Below are 9,862 nucleotides of genomic sequence, written 5' to 3' on the forward strand. Positions count from 1 at the left end.
TTCTTGAAGTGTATGTCTTCTTTGGTTTCCTTAGCTCTGTGTATACTTAAAGCAGTGAGAGGGGCTGCAGACCATGTGACTGTTCAGCATATTCAGTTTTTAAAAGGATGACAGAAGTCAGTTGAGGCCTGAGTCTGTTAGAGTGCAGATGCCAGTGTAGGAAGTTAAAAAACTGTTGAGGCTTGTGTTTTCTTGGAAGCAGACTGTTATTAAAAAGAGCTGTACAAAGCAATATAATTTTGAAGAGATTGTTAAAGCCTATAAGTTAAAGATACAAACTGAAATGTTTTAAAGCTTAACCTGATCAGAAATGTACCTGTATATTTAAGCACACAAGTTATGAATAAAACAAACATGTTACTTTAAAAGAAGTCTACTTGAATCTTTGTCTGCTGAAAGCATTGAATAGAAACAAAATATCTATATCCCCAGTAATCATCCACTGCCCAATAAATTAAAGGAACTCTTCTGAAACTCTGCCACCCAATACACTATGATCTTAATAGGTCATAATTCCTAATAGGTTGTGATCATAACAAGTCATAATCCATCATCCCAATATGTTTGAGGTTGTGGGACTGTTGCAGACCATGTGACTACATGATCCATGAACAGTGGATGGTGTGTGTGTGTGTGTGTGGAAATTGTGAGCCTGAAACTCTTTTCTATCTGGTTTATTATTTATTATTATTGACACAACGACATTGTATGACACAGCAAACTAGATAGATATGCTGGATTTTGTATCACAAAATCACAAGTCGAACACTTCCCAAGTGTGATGTATTTTCGGATGATGCGCGCAGATCCCAGTAGGGTGGCCTTTTGCAGTTGGCAGATTGTAATTTTGTCAATGTCTATTGTTTCCAAATGCCGGCTGAGATCTTTTGGCACGGCACCCAGTGTGCCCATCACCACCGGGACCACCTGCACTGGTTTCTGCCAGAGTCTTTGAAGTTCAATCTTGAGGTCCTGATAGCGGCTGAGTTTTTCCTGTTGTTTTTCATCGGTGCGACTGTCACCTGGGATGGCAACATCAATGATCCAAACCTTTTTCTTTTCCATAACTGTGAGGTCTGGTGTGTTGTGTTCCAGAACTTTGTCAGTCTGGATTCGGAAGTCCCACAGTATCTTTGCCTGCTCATTTTCCAATACTTTTGCAGGTTTGTGATCCCACCAGTTCTTTACTGCTGGAAGGTGGTACTTGAGGCATAAATTCCAATGAATCATTTGGGCCACATAGTTGTGCCTCTGTTTGTAGTCAGTCCGTGCGATTTTCTTACAGCAGCTGAGGATATGATCAATGGTTTCGTCAGCTTCCTGGCACAGTCTGCATTTTGGGTCATCAGCTGATTTTTCAATCTTGGCCTTAATTGCATTGTTCTGATGGCTTGCTCCTGGGCTGCAAGGATCAGGCCTTCTGTCTCCTTCTTCAGTGTCCCATTCGTGAGCCATAGCCAGGTCTTCTCCTTGTCAGCTTTTCCTTCAATTTTGTCAAGGAATTTTCCATGCAATGTTTTGTTGTGTCAGCTGTCAGCTCTAGTTTGTAGTGCAGTTTTCTTGTACTGGTTTTTTGTCTGCTGTGCTTTGAGGAGTTTCTGATTTTTTACTTCAATCAAAGCATGTTCTTCACTTTGCTTTACATATTCTGCCAGGGCATGTTCTTCTTCTTCTTTGACTACTTGTTTTACTTGTAAGAGTCCTCTGCCCCCTGATCTTCTAGGCAGATATAGGCGGTCAACATCACTGCAAGGGTGCAGTGAATGATGAATGATCATGAGTTTTCTTGTTTTTCTGTCCAAATTGTCCAGTTCCGCCTGTGTCCAATTTATAATGCCAGCAGTATATCTTATGACAGGTATGGCCCAGGTGTTTATGGCCGTGATGGTGTTGCCTCCATTGGGCTTGCTTTTGAGAATTTTTCTGACCCTTTCTCAGTATTTTTTGCTGACCATAGTTTTCACATGTTCATACTTGATGTTGTCCAGCTGTAATATGCCCAGATATTTATAGGCCTCTGGCTGGTGACACTTTATTGTTCTGATGTTGACAAGTCCATAGTTTTCATTTCCAACAAACAGTTCAGTTTTCCAGTGCTCTATCATGTTTTCAATAAAGGTGCCAACCTTTTTACTAATCCCGATGGCGTCCAGGCACTTGATCCAGCTGTGTGGGAGTGAGTCAAAGGCCTTTTTGTAGTCAATCCACATCATGTGAAGATTAGCTTTTCGGCTTTTACAGTTCTCCAGAATCATTTTGTCAATTAATAACTGGTCCTTTGTGCCCCTGCTTTTCCATTTGTTGCCTTTCTGTTCATCTGGAAAGATGTTTTTTTCTTCAAGATAGTCTTGAATTCTGTCAGCTATGATGCCAGTCAGTAGTTTAAACATAGTAGGCAGACACGGTATTGGCCTGTAGTTTCCTGGTGCTGCTCCTTTTGCTGGTCCTTTTGTATCAGGTATGTTCTTCCAGTTGTTAGCCATTCACTGATACTTCCTTTCTGCAGCATCTCGTTGAATTGTTGGGCCAGTTTTCCATGTAAACTAATCAGATATTTGAGCCAAAATCCATGAAGTTGATCACTACCAGGTGATGTTCAGTTCTTGACCTTTTGCACTCGTTTGCTGATCATTTCAGTTGTTATTTCCATCTCTTCCATTTTGTTCTGTGAGAATTTTCCTTCAAACTCCTTTATCCACCCAGCGTTTTTGTTGTAGTTCTTATTATTTTCCCAAAGCTCTTTCCAGAACTTTGTTGTTGCAATTTTCTCTGGCTTTATGGTTACTGTGTCTGTTGTTTGGTTCAGACTCTGGTAGAACCGTCTTTGGTCTGATTGAAACAGTTGATTTTTCCTGTACTGGATGATTCTAGTTTCATATCTTTCAATTTTTCTGGCTGTTGCTGTAATTTGTTCTTTCACGATTTCCAAAGCTGCTTCAATTTTTCTGGTGTTCAGCCAGTACTTTCTGATCAGGTATTGCTTGATTTTGTCATTCTTCAGTTTCTTCACTTGCATCTGATCTAAGATTTTTGATTTTAAACTCTAGCCTGACCTTCCACTTTGGTTTTCCAGTTGATTTTCTTTGGGGCTACCTTGGTTGTAGGAGCCCAAACTCTTCTGTTACAATCACTGCTGCACTGTAGGCATACTGGTTTGTTTGTTCAATTGATGTTATTTGGACAGTGGAGAGTATTGTATTCACATCTTTCATGAGAGGTGCCAGGTGTCTCTTGGGCACTGTTTTTAGGGTTGGGAGCCACTTTCTTACTGCATTTGCTGCAGCATGAGCCATGATTTTACCCTTGAGCTCTTGTTGTCTTGCTGTCAAGGTTCCTGGTGGTTCAACAAGTGCTTCAAGTGCTGGTTCTTCCAATTCTTGCAAAAATTCTACACTTTCTTTTGGTTCAATCTGTTCCGCCATTCCAAGTATTGCTGGAGTCTCTGCTGCTGTCTGTACTGTGGTCTGATAGTAATTTGCTTTGCAGATTTTCTGGATTTCTTCAATTTCAACTTCACTGAACACTTTGTTTCTGATTATGAATTTTCATTGGTCATCCAGTCGGGGTTCTGTTATCTGTGAGTCAGGGTACTCTTGTTTCCACAGTTGATGCATCCTTTTTTGGTAGCCGCGCTTTTGAGGTTCAGATTTGTAATAGCATTTCATAACTGTGCATTGTATATTTCTGCCGCTTCTGTGACTGTTCATTTGTATTTTGATTCTGTAGCCCACTTGTCGATGGATGTCCAGAATCGGCAGCATCCACCGCAGTCCTTTTTACCATGGGCGACAACTGAGCCAGTATAGACTTCGTTTTGGTTTGATTCTCCATAATGCTGGCTTGGTTGGACCTGCCGGTAGTTACACTACTGCCAGCACAGCTCTCAGCATCATTGGAACAGTTAAGCCCCCCCCCGCCCCCCCACCACCACTACGACAAGGTGGCACCTACGGGGGGATTATTATTATTTATACCCCTCTTTATCTCCCCAAAGGGGATTCAAAGTGGCTTGACATAAAAGCATTAGCAGAGAATTTAAAATATACAAATATACAAAAATTAAAACAGAATTAAACACCAACAGCACTAAAAAAATCAGTTAAAGTCAGTTTTTCCCCTTTACAGGAGTAGTGAGAAGAAGCTTATACATATTACATGATTCAGACCTTATTCTGGACTACTGAGTTAATATTTATTGGGTTCTTCATATTTATTCCAGTTCAGCTGAGCCACTCAGCTTAACTACATTGAACTGGGTTATATAGCAGTGTAGACTCATATACTGTAATCTGGTTTAAAGCAGTTAATCTGCATCCAGAAACTGCATTATATGGCAGTATAGATCTATTCTAGCCTAAGAAGCCCTGCTCTAGATTTCATCATCATAAATGCTGGACAGGATGTCAACCATTGCTTACATAAGTTTCATTTTAAGTTTGGTCTGACTTCCCAGTAAAAGTATTTCCTTGTGCCTTGTCACATATTTAATTGCAGACATTTTCCCAACACTTCCTTGTTTATCATCCTTACATTTCAGATAATTATACATATGCTTATGTGGGGGAATATCATCTATTATGGCCCATAAAACCTATTTTTTATAATGTCCTCTGTTGTTTTGCCCCAAGGGACTAACGCAGCTGCACTCTGGAAGTTTTTGTATTCCTGATACAAAGTGCTCCAAAAGTTCTCACTTCTCGGGGGTGAGAAGGGCGGGACATAAATGCTTGTAATAAATAAATAAATAAATAAATAAAATGACACAATATGAGAAATGTTGTCTCACAAATGTTAATGAAATGCTTGCTATGACTTCACATATCAGAACATGAACAGTGTTTGACTGGGGCACATAGTAGAATGAACCATATTAATTTACTGTTGAAAGGAAGAGGAAAACAAAAACAACCTTCTTAAAATAAGAAACACTTGGCTTTCTGGCTATGGCTTCACTTAAGGTCACCTGTTTGTAGGTGAGATATTTTTGGATTCCTTTTCCAAAAGAGATCCCAAATGATCCATTAAGACCATTTAGAAATACAGTAGTATGTTTGGTTTGCAAAAAAGCCAAGAAAGTGGCATGTTGGTCTTGTCCCCTTGGTGTATAGGGCGTAGACAGGGTTGCAGGTTTGTCTCCTGAAGCCATATGACAGGCTGAGACAAGTCGGTCACGCCAGTTTCTTGCTATAGATACAATATATATATATATATATGTAAAAAACCAATGAATGTGTATATTTTCTCTCATCCACTTCTTATTCAGGCTCATATGTTGGGAAGTTGGAAAATTTTGTCTACTAGATAGGTAATCCTGGACATTCCTGGAAAATACCTTAAGGTGCGATTTATACTGTAGAATTAATGCAGTTCAACACCTACTGTCTACTTGGAATTGTGGGAGTTCAAAACACCTGGAGGGCCAAAGTTTGCCCATGCCTGATGTAGATGTACCACTAGAAGCTGAAAACTCAGACAGGAGGGGGAACATAAATGTTGAATTCCTGTCAACCATTTGCCCAATTGCTCCTGGCTCCAGCAGCTTTCCTAGTGGTAGAGGTTGGGTTTTGTCTTCCTTACTGGAGCCTACAAGGAAAACCCATTATACACTTCCAAATTGTTGGAAATGAACATTCTAATATATTTGATTATTTTTACTTTCTATTTTACATTATTTAAAATGTATTCTGCTTAAACATGTATCTGCAGGATTTCCTGACTGATGAGAAATGCTCACTTGCTTATGCAATCCATGCCATGCCTCCCCAAAACGGTGAGCCCAGGCTTGCTTTTTGGGCAGTAAGTATTCAGCTTTTTCATTAAGCATGTAATGTAAAAGGGTATTTAAAAAAAAACTTGAGAGTGCAAGTAAATTGTGGAATTAATGCAGTTTGACACCAATTTAACTGCCATGGCTCAATGCCATGTATTCCTGGGATTTGTAGTTTGGCACCTGCACTCCTTGACAGAAGCTAAAAACCTTGAAAAACTGCATCTCCCAAAATTCCATAGCATTGAGCCATGGCAGTTAAAGTGGGATCAAACTGCATGAATTCTGCAGTGTAAATGCACTCTTAGTTTTGACAAATGTACTAGAAAAAAGTTCACACTTTCAATGGTTTGATTTTTGGATTAAGTCATTGGGCAAAATGGTAAAAAAAAAAAGGTGTGGCAGATTTAGACAGTGATTTTTACTTTCACTTAATGAAAATCAGACTTCCTCCCCTGCACTGTAAGCAAGAAAGGAGGCATGTCATTACAGGTTGAGCATGGTTCCAAATGCCAAAATCAAAAATATGTCATAATCCACATTCATTCAAATGGGTAACTGTAGCGATACCTTTGGTTTCTAATAATTCAGTGTGCACAAACTTTATTTCATGAACAAAGTTATTAAAAATGTTTTGTATAAATCTACCTTCAGGCTGGGTATAGATTAAACAAATGAATTTCATGTTTAGATTTAGGTCTCATCTTTAAGGCATCTCGTTATCTATTTATAGACATAATAAAAGTGAAAATATGTATGTGTGTAGGTGGCTAGGGTGCCCACTTACACAGACAGGCTACCGCTTCCACAAACAGTTTTAATCCACAGTGCTGAGAAGCCACCAAAAGCCCTCCCTCCAATGACATTTCAGGTTATAGTGAGCACCATGAACCCTTCCCAACCCCTGCCAATGTCCTCCCCAACTCCTGTCAATGTCCTCCCCAAAACCATATTGCCCACCACCCATGGAATGTTTTCATTCGGGTACAGTTTCATCCTCGATTTTATGTGTTTCCTCTACCACAGACATCCCAGTGTTTCTTATTCTCTCCATTGGTGGGGAATTTGCATGATCCCACCCACTGCCTCTCCCTTAACCTTTTCCTGCTCTTTTCAACTCCGTCTGTACAACAAACAGTGCAGAATTAATCAGCAACTAAACATACTGGAGGAATTTGGGGGATTGACTCAACATGATGGAAGTTGTAGTTCACCCTGCATTAAGTCAGAGCACTGTGATTCCCACTGCCAATTGACCTGGACCATATTGGGAACACAGAACCTCCATGACCAATGAAAAATACTCAGAGGTTTGTGGGGAATTCTCCTTGATTTATAGCCATTGTAGGTACTGGGATTTATAGTTCACCTACAATGAAAGAACACTCTGGGCCCCACCAATTATTGCCCTGGACCTAACTTAGCACACATAACCTTCATGCCCAACAAAAATACAGGAGGGCTTTGGGGGAAATTCATCTTGATTTATAGGAATTGTAGTTCACCTACATCCACAGAACACTGTGAATGCAAACAACAATGTATCTGCACCAAATTTGGCACACATATCCAATATATATGAATACTGGTTAATTTGGGATGGAATTGGCCTTGACATTTGTTAGTTGTAGGTACTGGGATTTATAGTTCACCTGCAATCAAAGAGCACTTCGAACCCTACCAATGATGGACCTGGACCTAACTTGGCACACAGAACCTCCAGGGTAGTAGCCAGAGTGGGGGGTTTAAAAGTTCAACCTCCTCCTGAAATGTGTTAACCATAAGCTATTTAACCTCAGCAGTCTGAAAGCCAGAACCAAGGTCACAACAACATCTGTCATAGAACTCCAATATGCTGATGATAACGTAATCTGTGTGCATTCAGAAGAAGACCTACAAGCCACTCTAAACACTTTTGCAGAAGCATACGAGAAGCTCGGCCTCTCACTGAACATTGAGAAAAGCAAAGTGCTCTTCCAGCAGGCACCAGACAATCCCTCTGCAAGGCCAGGAATACAGCTTAATGGTGCAACATTAGAAAATGTTGACCATTTCTGCTACCTTGGCAACCACATCACCACAATAATCAACATTGATTCTGAAATACAACACCGCCTAAGCTCTGCGAATGCAGCATTTCTCCAAATGAAGCAGTGTTTGAGGATCGGGACATCTTTAGTTCCACCAAGGTGCTTGTTTATAAAACTATTGTCCTCCCAACACTGCTCTACGCCTGCAAAATGAGGATGGTCTACAGATGTCACACTCAACTCCTGGAACAACAAATGTCAGCATACTGGAAGAAACAAAGACCACCAGCATTGAAGCGATGCTCCTACACCATCACCTCTGCTGGACTTGCCATGTTGTCTGAATGCCTGATCACCGTCTCCCAAAGCAGTTAACTCTATTCCCAACTCAAGAATGGGAAATGTAATGTTGGTGGACAGGAAAAGAGATTTAAAGATGGGCTCAAAGCCAACCTTAAAAACCGTGGCATAGACACTGAGAACTGGGAAGCCCTGGCCCTTGAGCGCTCTAGCTGGAGGTCAGCTGTGACCAGCAGTGCTGCAGAATTCGAAGAGGCATGAAGGGAGGGCGAAAAGGAGAAATGTGCCAAGAGGAAGATGCAACAAGCCAATCCTGACTGGGACGCCTTCCATCTAGAAACTGATGTCTTTACTGTGTAAAAATAGGGCTCCACAGCAAGATGTAGCCAAGGGGGGGGGGGGGGGTTGGGGTTCACTCCCCCCCAAATCTTTCAGGTTTTTTTTTAAAACCTGGTTTACTCATGAATTTTAACTGGTTAACCAAATCCCCATGAGTGTCCACTGAAGTTTATCTGTCTTGAGTGTCTACAGAAGTTTATCAATGCAGCCTGATTTCTACATTATTTTGTGTTGTGGAACTACTCTTCAAGATTTGCTAAAAAGTTTCAACCCTCCCCCCTCCCCCGAATTTTTTTCTGGCTATGGCCCTGCTCCACAGCCACCTAGTAAGTAAGTAAGTAAGTAACCTTATTTTTCTATCCCGCCACCATCTCCCCGCAGGGACTCAGGGCGGCTAACACGGGGCAAAGGCCCGAAGCAATAAACAAAGTACAACAAATTAAAAATGTATTATAATGAGTAAAAACACAGTAAAACCGACATTGTGCAAGAACAATACATTAACCATAATAACTCATTTAGAGCATAAAATGAGTAAAAATAAAATAAAATAAAATGGACCACCAGGTTGATAGAGAGGGATAGCGTGGAGGGGCCATTAGGACTAAAGTGCAATAATGTAGTTATAAAGTGCTTCAGGGCAAAGTGCAAGTATTTCTCAACAGTTGGAGTGAGGATGGACGTCCAATTAAGTATAGGGAAAGGCAACCGTGCGAAAGATAGTGTATTAATTTTTAAATTTAGGTCGTGGGGACTAAATTATTCAAATGTGCAATGAAAGAACCAAGTTTTAGCTCCCTTTTGAAAGATGCAAGAGTGGGTGCTTGCCTGACACTACACTTGGAGGGCCATCATCCTCGAGCTACGCGGGCTCGCCTAAGTCAGGGGTCCCCAAACTATGGCCTGTGGGCTGGATGTGGCCCTCCAAGGTCTTATATCTGGCCCCCGCGCTCAGTTTTAGATTTAGGTTCACCCTAAATCTGAAATGACTTGAAGGTATACAATAACAACAACAATCTTAATTACCTTGACTATCTCATCAGCAAGAAGCAGACACACACTTCCCATCGAAATCCTGGTAGGTTTTGTGTTGTTCATTCATTCAGTCGTTTCTGGCTCTTTGTGACCTCATGGACCAGTCCACGCCAGAGCTCCCCGTTGGCCGTCCGCCGCCGCCCCCAGTTCCTTCAAGGTCAAGCCAGTCACTTCAAGGATACCGTCCATCCATCTTGCCCTTGGTCGGTCTCTCTTCCTTTTTCCTTCCATTTCCCCAGCATCGTGATCTTTTCCAAGCTTTCCTGTCTCCTCATGATGTGGCCAAAGCACATGGAGGATGAACTGGTTGGATCTTCTTGCGGTCCAAGGCACTCTCAGGATTTTCCTCCAGCACCAGGCATGTAGCCTGGGGGGGGGGGGGGGGGGGCTT

The sequence above is a fragment of the Anolis carolinensis genome, chromosome 1 (assembly GCF_035594765.1).
Source record: "Anolis carolinensis isolate JA03-04 chromosome 1, rAnoCar3.1.pri, whole genome shotgun sequence".
NCBI classification, from domain to species: Eukaryota; Metazoa; Chordata; class Lepidosauria; order Squamata; family Dactyloidae; genus Anolis; species Anolis carolinensis.